Raw genomic sequence first — 14,604 nt, 5'->3', positions numbered from 1 at the left:
GTGTGTTTGATAAGTAGTAATGTCTAAGGTGTAATTAGAACAGGGGCGGGGAACTGCAGAGTGCAACTACTGCAGAGTCCACTACACCCCACCGAACACACACGCCCCCAAAACCCTTCATGTGTGAGTGTGTGCTGTGTACAGGAGCCAGAAGGGAGAGGGGTATGGGGATATACGCCGGGGGAGCTACTCTCCCCCAGAGAGGGCAGCCAGGGACTGGCTGCAACAGGCATCCCCGCTACCAGGGAGCCAACATAGGACAGGAGGGCCTGATGTCCACCAGGCTCGGGGCCTGCAGCGACCATATTCCGGGAGCTACTGTACCCCCAGAAGGTACCCATCCCGCCCCACCCCACTCAACCCAACCCCACTCCGGAGGACCTCTAAAAAAACAAACAAACAACAACAAAAAACAAACAAACAAACCACCCGGTCACACCAGTCGCAGCAGCCCGGGCCTGAGACCCACCATCACCCAGGCCCCCTCTACACAGGTGCGCTCTTGTGAAAAAGCAAACAGCGGCAGCATTAAAAACACCACGGGAACACCGTATTGAGGCTTTGTTCTGACCGCTCATTTGGTATGGCGTTTCTTTCAAGCAATTCTCCCGGTTAGCCCGCACTCAGCTCGCTCCCAGAGCCGTGTTAAAGTCTACTTCGCATTCACTCTCTTTTCTCAGCAGACTAAAAGAAAGTTTCATCTTGGGCTCCCTGAAACTTGCATCCTGCACCGCTGTTTGCTTTTTCACAAGAGTAGAGAAGAGCGCACCGTTCCCAGCGGCACTGCAGTACCGGGTCAATGCTTGGAGTGAACGAAGCAAGCTACTTTTTCAACTCCTATTGCTAAAAATCCATTTAATATGTAGTCCTCGTATAGAGGACATATCAGATATTAAACTGATAAGAACAGATACTACACTTGATCTTAGCCAAAAGGCCGAGAAGCGATAACTGTCCACTGGTTCACGTCCGAGGGCCCTTCATGGCACAATGCGCACTTGTAGCGGTGTTCGTTTTATGGCCATAGGTGGCCAGAGTGTCACTTTGCACTGAGCACTCTTCAGCCCTTTTAAACGGTATAACTTTGCACTCCCGCACGCTCCAGCGAGCACCATTCAAGCAACAACTTTGCACTCCAGCTTCGAACATCGGCACAGTCGCAACAAGTAAGGCGACTCTACTCAGAGACGTCACTCTGCACAGTAACAAGATTTCTTTTGCACAGACAGAAAGGGCTTCACCCGCAAAGGTAAAGCCTGCCAAAAATAGAAACAACTCATTAGTGCTGCTCTCCACGGAAGTCTTTAGTAAAAGGCGAAAGACTTGTACGTTATGAAGAGAAACCAGAGTACGATTATCCGTCACTGCGGGAGCAGGGCATCAGGCTAGTTGGCATAGCCACCTTCCCCATGGTGAGCTTTGCTTGGTTGAGACGCTTGCTCCCCCCCCCTTGCTCCTCGGCTGACCAAGTAGGAACAATCGGGCCCTATACGATGGCTGCCTTGTCTTTTACTCTGTGCAAAAGACAAGGCAGCAACAAAAACACCACGGGAAAACCGTATTGAGGCTTTGTTCTGACCGCTCATTCGGTGTGGCGTTTCTTTCAAGCAATTCTCCCGGTTAGCCCGCACTCGGCTCGCTCCCAGAGCCGTGTTAAAGTCTACTTCGCATTCACTCTCTTTTCTCAGCAGACTCTTGGGATTTTATCTATAAAATTAATTCCTTCACTCAAACTATGTTAAAACTGCTTTGTCCTTCATATTTACCATGCCTTGAAAGATTTAAACAAAAAAACCAACGTTGTACTTTGCAGTAAAAGAAAGAGCAAATCTAAAGTTTCAGGAATCCGAGAATAAGCTTAGTTTCATGAGTTCTTCACGATTTCGGATTTTGCTATAAAATGAATTCCTTCACTCAAACTAAATTAAAACTGCTAAACCGCTAATCTGTTACATGTAAGGCAGATGTCAAATTCACTGAAATAGGATTATTCGGTATTCGGCCAATCGAGCTGTAGCAGCTTCGGTAAAAGAGTATAAGTTGAAGAGTTTGTGAATAAAGGTGTGCGCACACATAGTGAGCTGTAGGAAAATAGGCAGGGAGCAATGCCGGCTGGGGTATATGTTCTTGTATGTTGTCTGACTGTTTGATTTGAATGTGTTGTGTAAGTGTCCTGTTGAATGTTACATGTTTGGGCTTTGACACGCTTCACTGTGGTTGTTAACTGTGTGGTGTGTCCTGAAATGTTATATGTTTGGGCTGTGTGACATGCTTAATGCTTGTCAGTAGCTACCCACTTATTCATATATAGCAACTGACAACATAAGAAGTCCGGACATACTTTGATAGAGTAGTTGTAGAAGTATCCTTATTGATAATAGATAAACTAATTCATAGTGATAGAACAGTAGATGAACATGTGCCTGCACATGTCTCACGAAAATAAAATGGATGTATTATTTCTGACGGCAGAGCAATACTGCCAAACTTATGAGTTCTTGTGGCAAACTTGATTCAGTGTCTTGACGTGTATACGCTGTTTCGCTGACTTGATTGTCACAAGAAACAAAGTGTGTTTGATAAGATCCGACCATTTTATTACGGGAGGATCACTATGTATGGATTCTGATGTGACTGATAAACCCATTCGTATCTTAAGCATAATCTAATACGTGAGACAACGCCCTGGCACACGATAAAAAAAAAAGAGAGAGCGGTTTTGTGTCCCCACAGTCCATAATGTAGAAAAGAGAGAATTTCTGATTTGGTGTGTGTGCTCATAGTGCAGAGTGTAGAGAAAAGAAAGCCGTTTTGGTGTCACGGGTGTTGTGACTTACACACACACATTTCTGAATTGAGAAAAGAAATTATTTTAGAGGAAGCAGTAGAGTTTAGATCCCACATTTGTTGATAGGCATTCATTTATTTCTTCACTTCTGATGAAGTTTCAACAATAAACAACAAACTTTGTATTATGAGAAAGAACCAGACTCATTCTTCAGGAATCCGAAAATAAGCTCTATTTTACGAGTTATGCACGAATTCGGATTCTCCTATAAAACGAATTCCTTAACTCAAACCAAGTTAAGACTGCTTTGTCCTTCATATTTATTCATGTCTAATCAAGTTTAAACGATAAACAACGTTGTACTTTGTAGAATGAGAAAGAACTTCTTCAGCAATAAGCATCTCTCGACATATGACGAAGTACAGATTTTTCTATAAAATTAATTACTTCTATCAGCCTGACTTAAAACTGTTTGTCCTCGTAATTTATCCACTTCAAATCAATTTTCAACAATTAAAAAAATGTTGTAGTTTCAGAAAGTACAACTTAATCTTCAGCAATCAGTATAAAAAAGGTGCAAATGCTAACCATACATACCTAAAAGGTGGAGCGGAAGTATTCGGCTGCAAGTAGGTGTGAATGTCCGACCATAATTTGTAAAAAGTGGGTAAGAAAAGGTTCGAATGCCCGACTATATATTAACAAAAGCGGGAGGAGAGGTCTTCGGATGAGAGTGGGTGAGAATACCCAACCATAATCTATAAAAAGCGGTGAAAAAAAATATGTGAATGCCCCATAGAACACTAAAAGGTGGAGCGGAAGTGTTCGGCTGCAAGAAGGTGTGAATGTCCGACTATATTTGGTGAAAAGCAGGTGAAGCAAGGTCTGAATGCCCAACCTTACATCATCAAAAGCGAGATCAGAGGTGTTTGGCTGCAAGAAGGCCATAGTTTGCCAAAAGCGGGTAAGGTGCGAATGACCGACTAAATATCAACAAAAGTGGGGGCGGAGGTCTTCGGATGCAAGTGGGTGTGAATATCCCACCATACAAGTATGGTGGAGAGGAAGCTGTGAATGGCCGACCATAGTTTGGAAAAAGCGGGTAAGAAAAGGTTCGAATGCCCGACTATACACCATAAAAAGCGGGAGCGGAGGTGTTCCGCTGTAAGACGGTGTGAATGTCCAACCATAGTTGGTAAAAAGCGGGTAAGAAAAGGTTAAAATACCCGACTGTACACAATCAATAGCGGGAGCAGAGTTGTTCGGCTACAAGAAGGTGTGAAAGTCCGACCATGGTTTGTAAAAAGCAGTTAAGAAAAGGTTCGAATATCCAACCAAACATAATCAAAAGCGGGAGCAGAGCTGTTCGACTGCAAGTAGGTGTGAATATCAGATCATAATTTGCAAAAAGCTGATGAGAAAGGGTGAGAATGCCCGACTATACACTATCAAATGTTGGAGCGGAGGTGTTCGTCTGTGAGTAGGTGTGAATGTCCGACCATAATTGCTGAAAAATGTGTTAGAAAAGGTAAGAATGCCGGACCATATATCATCAAAAGCGGGAGAGGTTGTGTTCGGCTGCAAGAAGGTGTGAATGTCCAGCCATAATTACTCACAAATGGGTAAGAAAAGGTACTATTGCCAGACCATATATGATCAAAACAGGGAGCGGAGATGGTTCAGCTGCAAGAAGGTTTGAATGTCCGACTAAAGTTTGTAAAAAGCGGGTAAGACAAGGTGTGAATGCCCAACAATGTATGATCAAAAGAGGAGCGGAGGTTTTTGGCTGCAAGAAGGTTTGAATGTCCAACCATAATTTGTAAAAATCGGGGAAGAAAAGGCTCGAAAGCCCGACTATACACCATCAAAAGCGGCAGCGGAGGTATTCGGCTGTAAGAAGGTCTGAATGTCCACCCATAATTACTGAAAAATGGGTAAGAAAAGGTGCGAAAGCCCAACCGCACATGATCATAAGTGGATGAGAAGGTGTTCGCAAGTAGGTGTGAATGTAAGATCATAATTTGTAAAAAGCGGGTAAGAAAAGGTAAGAATGCCCAACCATAAATTATCAAAAGCGGCAGCAGAGTTTCGGCTGGTATTTATCAATGTCTAGATAGATTTCAACAAAAAACAACGTTGTACTTTGCAGTAAAAGAAAGTGCAAATCAAAAGTTTTAGGAATCCGAGAATAAGCTTATTTTCATGAGTTCTGCACGATTTCGGATTTTATGTATAAAATGAATTCATTCACTCAAACCAAGTTAAAACTGCTTTTTCCTTCATATGTACCCATTTCTACATATATTTCAAGCATAAACTTCCTCATACTACCCTGAATGAGAAAGAACCACACTTGTGATTAAGCCATACGCCCCTTTTGAGGAGTTCTGCATGATTTGGGATTTTATGTATAAAATGAATTTCTTCACGCAAACTAAGTTAACACTGCTTTGTTCTTCATATGTACCCATTTCTACATATATTTCAAGCATAAACTTCCTCATACTACCCTGAATGAGAAAGAACCACACTTGTGATTAAGCCATACGCCCCTTTTGAGGAGTTCTGCATGATTTGGGATTTTATCTATAAAATTAATTCCTTCACTCAAACTATGTTAAAACGGCTTTTACCTTCATATTTATCAATGTCTCGATAGATTTAAACAAAAAAACAACGTTGTACTTTGCAGTAAAAGAAAGAGCCAATCAAAAGTTTTAGGAATCCGAGAATAAGCTTATTTTCATGAGTTCTGCACGATTTCGGATTTTATGTATAGAATGAATTCATTCACTCAAACCAAGTTAAAACTGCTTTTTCCTTCATATTTATCAATGTCTAGATCGACTTCAACAAAGAACAACATTGTATTTTGCAGTAGAAGAAAGAGCAAAACTGAAGGTTTAGGAATCCGAGAATAAGCTTTTTTTCTTATGGGCAAGTGGGAACTGCTTTGTCCTTCATATTTATCAATGTGTAGATGGATTTCAACTTCTTCCTCTACTGCAAAGTCCAATGTTTTCTTTTACTGCAAAGTACAACGTTGTTTTTTTTGTTTAAATCTTTCTAGACATGGTAAATATGAAGGACAAATCAGTTTTAACATAGTTTGAGTGAAGGAATGCATTTTATAAAAAATCCCATACAAAATCCCAAATCATGCAGAACTCACGAAAAGCTTTTTCTCGCTTTTCACTGCTTTTTACAAACTTTGGTCGGACGTTCACACCTTCTTGCATCCGAACACCTCCGCTTCCGCTTTTGATGATGTATATTCGGGCATTCGAACCTTTTATTACCCACTTTTTACAAACCATTGTCGGACTTTCACACCTTCTTGCAGCCGAACACCACCTCTCCCGCTTTTGATGATGTATGGTCCAGTATTCTTACCTTTTCTAACACATTTTTCAGCAATTATGGTCGGACATTCACACCTACTCACAGCTGGACACCTCCGCTCCCGCTTTTGATCATACAATGTCGGGACATCGCTCCTTGTCTTACCAGCTTTTTACAAACTTTAGTCGAACATTCACACCTTCTTGCAGCTGAACAACTCCGCTCCCGCTTTTGATGATGTATAGTCGGGCTTTCGAGCCTTTTCTTACCCGGTTTTTACAAATTATGGTTGGACATTCAGACCTTGCAGCTGAACACCTCCACTCTCTCTTTTGATCATACATTGTCGGGCATTCGCACCTTGTCTTACCCGCTTTTTACAAACTATAGTCAGACATTCACACCTTGCAGCTGAACCTCCGCTCCCTGTTTTGATCATGTATGGTCTGGCAATACTACCCTTTCTTCCCCCGTTTGTGAGTAATTATGGCTAGACATTCACACCTACTTGCAGTCGAACAGCTCTGCTCCCGCTTTTGATTATGTTTGGTTGGATATTCGAACCTTTTCTTAACTGCTTTTTACAAAGCATGGTCGGACTTTCACACCTTCTTGTAGCCGAACAACTCCGCTCCCGCTATTGATTTTGTACAGTCGGGTATTTTAACCTTTTCTTACCCGCTTTTTACCAACTATAGTCGGACATTCACACCGTCTTACAGCGGAACACCTCCGCTCCCGCTTTTTATGGTGTATAGTCGGGCATTCGAACCTTTTCTTACCCGCTATTTACAAACTATGGTAGGACATTCAAACTTTCGTGTATCCGAAAACCTCCGCTGTCTCTTTTGATCATACATTGTCGGACATTCGCACCTTTTCTTACCCGCTTTTTACAAACCATGGTCGGACTGTCACACCTTCTTGTAGCCGAACACATCCGCTCCCGCTATTGATTGTGTACAGTCGGGTATTTAAACCTTTTCTTACCCGCTTTTCACCAACTATGGTCGGACATTCACACCTTCGTACAGCGGAACACCTCCGCTCCCTCTTTTGATGGTGTATGTTCGGGCATTCAAACCTTTTCTTACCCGCTTTTTCCAAACTATGGTCGGCTATTCACAGCTTCCTCTCCACCCACTTGCATCCGAAGACCTCCGCCCCAAATTTTGTTGATATTTAGTCGGACATTCGCACCTTACCCGCTTTTGGAAAACTATGGCCTTCTTGCAGCCAAACACCTCTGATCTCGCTTTTGATGATGTTGGGTTGGGCATTCAGACCTTGCTTCACCTGCTTTTCACCAAATATAGTCGGACATTCACACCTTCTTGCAGCCGAACACTTCCGCTTTTAGTGTTCTATGAGGCATTCACAAATTTTTTTTCACCGTATTTTATAGATTATGGTTGGAAATTCTCACCCACTCTCATCCGAAGACCTCTCCTCCCGCTTTTGTTAATATATAGTCGGGCATTCGAACCTTTTCTTACCCGCTTTTTACAAATTATAGTCGAACATTCACACCTACTTGCAGCTGAATACTTCCGCTCCACCTTTTAGGTATGTATGGTTGGCATTTGCACCTCTTTTTATACTGATTGCTGAAGATTAAGTTGTACTTTCTCAAACTATAACATTTTTTTATTTGTTGAAACTTGATTTGAAGTGGATAAATAAGGAGGACAAACAGTTTTAAGTCAGGCTGATAGAAGGAATTAATTTTATAGCAAAATCTGTACTTCGTCATATGTCGAGAGATGCTTATTGCTGAAGAAGTTCTTTCTCATTCTACAAAGTACAATGTTGTTTATCGTTGAAACTTGATTAGACATTAATAAATATGAAGGACAAAGCAGTCTTAACTTGGTTTGAGTTAAGGAATTCGTTTTATAGGAGAATCCGAATTCGTGCATAACTCATAAAATAGAGCTTATTTTCGGATTCCTGAAGAATGATTCTGGTTCTTTCTCATAATACAAAGTTTGTTGTTTATTGTTGAAACTTCATCAGAAGTGAAGAAATAAATGAATGCCTATCAACAAATGTGGGATCTAAACTCTAGTGCTTCCTCTAAAATAATTTCCTTTCTCAATTTAGAAATGTGTGTGTGTAAGTCACAACACCCGTGACACCAAAACGGCTTTCTTTTCTCTACACTCTGCACTATGAGCACACACACCAAATCAGAAAGGCTTTTTTCTCTCTTTTCTACATTATGGACTGTGGGGACACAAAACCGCTCTCTCTCTTTTTTTTTTTATCGTGTGCCAGGGCGTTGTCTCATGTATTAGATTATGCTTAAGATACGAATGGGTTTATCAGTCACATCAGAATCCATACATACTGATCCTCCCGTAATAAAATGGTCGGATCTTATCAAACACACTTTGTTTCTTGTGACAATCAAGTCAGCGAAACAGCGTATACACGTCAAGACACTGAATCAAGTTTGCCACAAGAACTCATAAGTTTGGCAGTATTGCTCTGCCATCAGCAATGATACACCCATTTTATTTTCGTGAGACATGTGCAAGCACCTGTTCATCTACTGTTCTATCACTATGAATTAGTGATCTATTATCAATAAGGATACTTCTACAACTACTATCAAAGTATGTCCAGACTTCTTATGTTGTCAGTTGCTATATATGAATAAGTGGGTAGCTACTGACAAGCATTAAGCATGTCACACAGCCCAAACATATAACATTTCAGGACACACCACACAGTTAACAACCACAGTGAAGTGTCAAAGCCCAAACATTCAACAGGACACTTACACACATTCAAATCAAACAGTCAGACAACATACAAGAACATATACCCCAGCCGACATTGCTCCCTGCCTATTTTCCTACAGCTCACTATGTGTGCGCACACCTTTATTCACAAACTCTTCAACTTATACTCTTTTACCGAAGCTGCTACAGCTCGATTGGCCGAATACCCTTAGATCCTATTTCGGTGAATTTGACATCTGCCTTACATGTAACAGATTAGCGGTTTAGCAGTTTTAATTTAGTTTGAGTGAAGGAATTCATTTTATAGCAAAATCCGAAATCGTGAAGAACTCATGAAAGTAAGCTTATTCTCGGATTCCTGAAACTTTAGATTTGCTCTTTCTTTTACTGCAAAGTACAACGTTGTTTTTTTTGTTTAAATCTTTCTAGACATGGTAAATATGAACGACAAAGCAGTTTTCACATAGTTTGAGTGAAGGAATTCATTTTATAGATTAAAATCCCAAGAGTCTGCTGAGAAAAGAGAGTGAATGCGAAGTAGACTTTAACACGGCTCTGGGAGCGAGCCGAGTGCGGGCTAACCGGGAGAATTGCTTGAAAGAAACGCGACACTGAATGAGCGGTCAGAACAAAGCCTCAATACAGTTTTCCCGTGGTGTTTTTGTTGCTGCCTTGTCTTTTGCACAGAGTAAAAGACAAGGCAGCCATCGAATAGGGCCCGATTGTTCCTACTTGGTCAGCCGAGGAGCAAGGGGGGGGGGAGCAAGCGTCTCAACCAAGCAAAGCTCACCATGGGGAAGGTGGCTATGCCAACTAGCCTGATGCCCTGCTCCCGCAGTGACGGATAATCGTACTCTGGTTTCTCTTCATAACGTACAAGTCTTTCGCCTTTTACTAAAGACTTCTGTGGAGAGCAGCACTAATGAGTTGTTTCTATTTTTGGCAGGCTTTACCTTTGCGGGTGAAGCCCTTTCTGTCTGTGCAAAAGAAATCTTCTTACTGTGCAGAGTGACTTCTCTGAGTAGAGTCGCCTTACTTGTTGCGACTGTGCCGATGTTCGAAGCTGGAGTGCAAAGTTGTTGCTTGAATGGTGCTTGCTGGAGCGTGCGGGTGTGCAAAGTTATACCATTTAAAAGGGCTGAAGAGTGCTCAGTGCAGCAGGTGGGCGGAGGTGCATAGTGACACTCTGGCCACCTATGGCCATAAAAAGAACACCGCTACAAGTGCTCATTGTGCCAGGAAGGGCCCTCGGACGTGAACCAGTGGACAGTTGTCGCTTCTCGGCCTTTTGGCTAAGATCAAGTGTAGTATCTGTTCTTATCAGTTTAATATCTGATATGTCCTCTATACGAGGACTACATATTAAATGGATTTTTAAGAATAGCAGTTGAAAAAGAAGCTTGCTCCGTTCACTCCAAGCCTCGACCCGGTACTGCAGTGCCGCTGGGAACGGTGCGCTCTCCTCTGCTCTTGTGAAAAAGCAAACAGCGGTGCAGGATGGAAGTTTCAGGGAGCCCAAGATGAAACTTTCTTTTAATCTGCTGAGAAAAGAGAGTGAATGCGAAGTAGACTTTAACACGGCTCTGGGAGCGAGCCGAGTGCGGGCTAACCGGGAGAATTGCTTGAAAGAAACGCGACACCGAATGAGTGGTCAGAACAAAGCCTCAATACGGTGTTCCCGTGGTGTTTGTGGCTGCCTTGTCTTTTGCACAGAGTAAAAGACAAGGCAGCCATCAAATAGGGCCCGATTGTTCCTACTTGGTCAGCCGAGGAGCAGGGGGGGGGGCAAGCGTCTCAACCAAGCAAAGCTCACCAAGTAGGAACAATCGGGCCCTATTCGATGGCTGCAACACCTGAAAGAGATATTGATGCGAGACCCGATCAAATGCTTTTTCAAAGTCTAAATTTAAGATGACAAGCCGGGTGTTTCTGTCTCTAGCGTAATCAATGATGTCTCGAATCAGTACGAGGCTGTCGTTGAGTTGTCTCCCTGAGATGGCACAAGCTTGGTCTGGGTGAATTACCTCCTCTAAAACAGAGGACATCCGTGTCGCTAAAACCTTGCTAAAAAGTTTACAGTCAAAGTTTAAAAGTGTGATGTGCCTCCAATTCTTTAGGTCAGTCTTATCATTTTTTTTATAAAGTAGAGTCACTATTCCCACTCTAAAACTGTCAGGCAGTCGGTCGAGTTTTTCAAAATCTTTAAAAACATCTAAAACGTCTGATGATAAAAGGTCCCAATAGGTCAGATAGAATTCTGCAGGAAGCCCGTCTAAACCTGGAGCTCGACTTCTCTTAAAACCTGTTAGGCATTTTTTTAACTCTAAAGCAGTAAAATCCTGTGTCAAGTGTGCATTCTCTTTTACGGTTTTGTCAACGAATTTTAAAATTTCTGCCGATGTTTCCAAGTGCACTGGTTTCTCTTTGTACATGTTATTATAAAAGGTATGTACAGTTTCAATCATCTCTTGTGTGGATTTTGTTAAAAACCCATCTTCTCTTTTTAGATTTTGAATACACTCCTTTTTATTTATAACTTTCTTTTTTTTTCACCTTCCTCAATTTCCTGCTCCCTGCTTCTTACAAAAATTCCTTTACTCTTTATTTCTGCTAAAACTGACATTTCCTTTTTGACATCTTTGATTTCTTCTTTAAAGTCTATGCCACACTGATTTAGTTTAAAGTAGCGCTGTAAGCGTTTATGTAGTCCCATCATACATCGATTCTCTTTCCTTTTTTTACGTTTACCTTGCTGTTTAAAAAAAGTCTGGGTCGTTTCCTTCACCATTTCCCACCATTGTGCATGTGTTTCGTAGAGGTCTTGAAGGGTATGCCACTCTTTATAACATTCCCTGTACTGACTGACTATGATTTCATCCTCCAACAGGGAACAGTTGAGTTTCCACAGACCACTTCCTACCGTCACACCAGAAGGGGGTGAAAGGGTGCAGGAGAGCATAAGGTGGTCTGAAAAGAAAACAGGGGTTAATCTAACATCAGTGGGTGGGCAATCTCTAGTAAAGAAATAATCAATGCGAGAGGCTCTGGTGCCATCATGACTAAACCAGGTGAAGCCCTCCTCTCTGGGATGCATGGTTTTAAAACAGTCAGTAAGCTTAAAATCCCTGCATATGCCCTGAAGTAAAATCGAAGTCTTATCCACTTTAAAATCTACCCCTGCTCTTTTTCTATCTTTCCTGCTCAAGATACAGTTAAAATCCCCTCCTACAACTAAAGGTACTTGCCCTAGCATGTAAAGCTGTATATCTTCTAAAAGGTCATACCTTTAATTTTTTCCATTGAAACCATAAATATTGAAGAGGTTAAAGTCTTGCCCCATAAAATTCAAGTGTGCTAAAAGTGCCCATCCGTCTCTCACCACTGTGCTACCTTTCACCAGAACATGCGGATTTTTAATTAGAATGGCCACACCATCATTTTTATTTTGATTTGAGCCACTCCATATCGATAAATGGGGCCACATTTCCTCCCATTGTCTATGGTTTTTTAAAAAAGGTAGTCCACATTCTTGTATTAAAAACACATCTGATTTTATGGAGTCTAAGAAGAATAAAATACTCTGGGCTCTTGTCTTCGATTTCACACTTCTCACATTTAGTGTTGAGAAGGTGAGAACCATTAAAAGCATAAAGGAAAGTAGGTATGTCATTTTCGTTTTTCTAAGTTATCAAAACAAATTACACACTCAGGTTATTTCTTGGGAAACTAGCTCTTCCTTCATTTCTTTAGGTGAAAAGTGAGTAGGGTGATCTATATTTCCTTTTCGGACTCTCGGTGTTGGCCTCTGACGCAATGTTGCATTTAACTGAATTCTCACAGACTTCAACACTGAGTGGTGAGGCCTCTACAGGCCCCTCCCCTTTTTGCTCCTCACTTCCAATCCAAGCTTTTGGCGGGAAGTTTGAATTTATTGGGTCAACCTCTTCACTTTGTTCACCAACTGCCACCTTTGGTCCTTCTCTTTGTTGGCTTGACTGTGGCTTTACCGTCTTTAATTTGTTGGCAAAAGATTTAGGGCAATCTCTGAAGAGGTGATTTAATTCTCCACAGAGATTACATTTCCTGCCATTTGGACACTCTCCAAAAGTTTGCCCAATTTCTCTGCTCTTCCCACATAACACCTTGGTACAAGCCTCAACCAGGTGCCCATGCTCACCACACTTGCGGCAGAACTTGGGCTGCCCCTGGTAGTGGATGTAACCTCGGTTTTCAAGGTGGCCAGAGTGTCGCCCACCCGCTGCACTGAGCACTCTTCAGCCCTTTTAAATGGTATAACTTTGCACTCCCGCATGCTCCAGCAAGCACCATTCAAGCAACAACTTTGCACTCCAGCTTCGAACATCGGCACAGTCGCAACAAGTAAGGCGACTCTACGCAGAGAAGTCACTCTGCACAGTAACAAGATTTCTTTTGCACAGACAGAAAGGGCTTCACCCGCAAAGGTAAAGCCTGCCAAAAATAGAAACAACTCATTAGTGCTGCTCTCCACAGAAATCTTTAGTAAAAGGCGAAAGACTTGTACGTTATGAAGAGAAACCAGAGTACGATTATCCGTCACTGCGGGAGCAGGGCATCAGGCTAGTTGGCATAGCCACCTTCCCCATGGTGAGCTTTGCTTGGTTGAGACGCTTGCTCCCCCCCCCTTGCTCCTCGGCTGACCAAGTAGGAACAATCGGGCCCTATTCGATGGCTGCCTTGTCTTTTACTCTGTGCAAAAGACAAGGCAGCAACAAAAACACCACGAGAATCCCGTATTGAGGCTTTGTTCTGACCGCTCATTCGGGGTCGCGTTTCTTTCAAGCAATTCTCCTGGTTAGCCCACACTCGGCTCGCTCCCATAGCCGTGTTAAAGTCTACTTCGCATTCACTCTCTTTTCTCAGCAGACTCTTGGGATTTTATCTATAAAATGAATTCCTTCACTCAAACTATGTGAAAACTGCTTTGTCCTTAATATTTACCATGTCTAGAAAGATTTAAACAAAAGAAACAACGTTGTACTTTGCAGTAAAAGAAAGAGCAAATCTAAAGTTTCAGGAATCCGAGAATAAGCTTACTTTCATGAGTTCTTCACGATTTCGGATTTTGCTATAAAATGAATTCCATCACTCAAACTAAATTAAAACTGCTAAACCGCTAATCTGTTATATGTAAGGCAGATGTCAAATTCACCGAAATAGGATCAAAGGGTATTCGGCCAATCGAGCTGTAGCAGCTTCGGTAAAAGAGTATAAGTTGAAGAGTTTGTGAATAAAGGTGTGCGCACACATAGTGTGCTGTACGAAAATAGGCAGGGAGCAATGCCGGCTGGGGTATATGTTCTTGTATGTTGTCTGACTGTTTGATTTGAATGTGTTGTGTAAGTGTCCTGTTGAATGTTACATGTTTGGGCTTTGACACGCTTCACTGTGGTTGTTAACTGTGTGGTGTGTCCTGAAATGTTATATGTTTGGGCTGTGTGACATGCTTAATGCTTGTCAGTAGCTACCCACTTATTCATATATAGCAACTGACAACATAAGAAGTCCGGACATACTTTGATAGTAGTTGTAGAAGTATCCATATTGATAATAGATCACTAATTCATAGTGATAGAACAGTAGATGAACAGGTGCTTGCACATGTCTCACGAAAATAAAATGGGTGCATCATTGCTGATGGCAGAGCAATACTGCCAAACTTATGAGTTCTTGTGGCAAACTTGATTC

The 14,604-nt window shown here is 42.0% G+C and overlaps 5 non-coding genes across 5 annotated transcripts; 2 read left to right on the top strand and 3 right to left on the bottom strand.

Moving 5' to 3' along the window:
- Positions 1 to 758: 758 nt before the first annotated feature.
- Positions 759 to 949, bottom strand: LOC140310358 (U2 spliceosomal RNA). The gene has a single exon (XR_011916437.1). It is a non-coding gene; the product is annotated as a U2 spliceosomal RNA (small nuclear RNA).
- Positions 950 to 1,238: 289 nt separating this feature from the next.
- On the bottom strand, positions 1,239 to 1,352 carry LOC140310489 (U5 spliceosomal RNA). Its single transcript, XR_011916552.1, has one exon. It is a non-coding gene; the product is annotated as a U5 spliceosomal RNA (small nuclear RNA).
- Positions 1,353 to 9,727: 8,375 nt separating this feature from the next.
- LOC140310508 (U5 spliceosomal RNA) lies at positions 9,728 to 9,841 on the top strand. The gene has a single exon (XR_011916569.1). It is a non-coding gene; the product is annotated as a U5 spliceosomal RNA (small nuclear RNA).
- A 308-nt stretch (positions 9,842 to 10,149) lies between these two features.
- LOC140310688 (U2 spliceosomal RNA) lies at positions 10,150 to 10,340 on the top strand. Its single transcript, XR_011916735.1, has one exon. It is a non-coding gene; the product is annotated as a U2 spliceosomal RNA (small nuclear RNA).
- A 2,989-nt stretch (positions 10,341 to 13,329) lies between these two features.
- On the bottom strand, positions 13,330 to 13,443 carry LOC140310661 (U5 spliceosomal RNA). The gene has a single exon (XR_011916710.1). It is a non-coding gene; the product is annotated as a U5 spliceosomal RNA (small nuclear RNA).
- Between the last annotated feature and the right edge of the window lie 1,161 nt (positions 13,444 to 14,604).

This window comes from Leuresthes tenuis, unplaced genomic scaffold (assembly GCF_036924035.1).
Source record: "Leuresthes tenuis unplaced genomic scaffold, fLeuTen1.0.hap1 SCAF_6, whole genome shotgun sequence".
Lineage (NCBI taxonomy): Eukaryota > Metazoa > Chordata > Actinopteri > Atheriniformes > Atherinopsidae > Leuresthes > Leuresthes tenuis.
The sequence above is the reverse complement of the archived record's forward strand: the minus strand, read 5'-3'. Positions and strand labels throughout refer to the sequence as shown.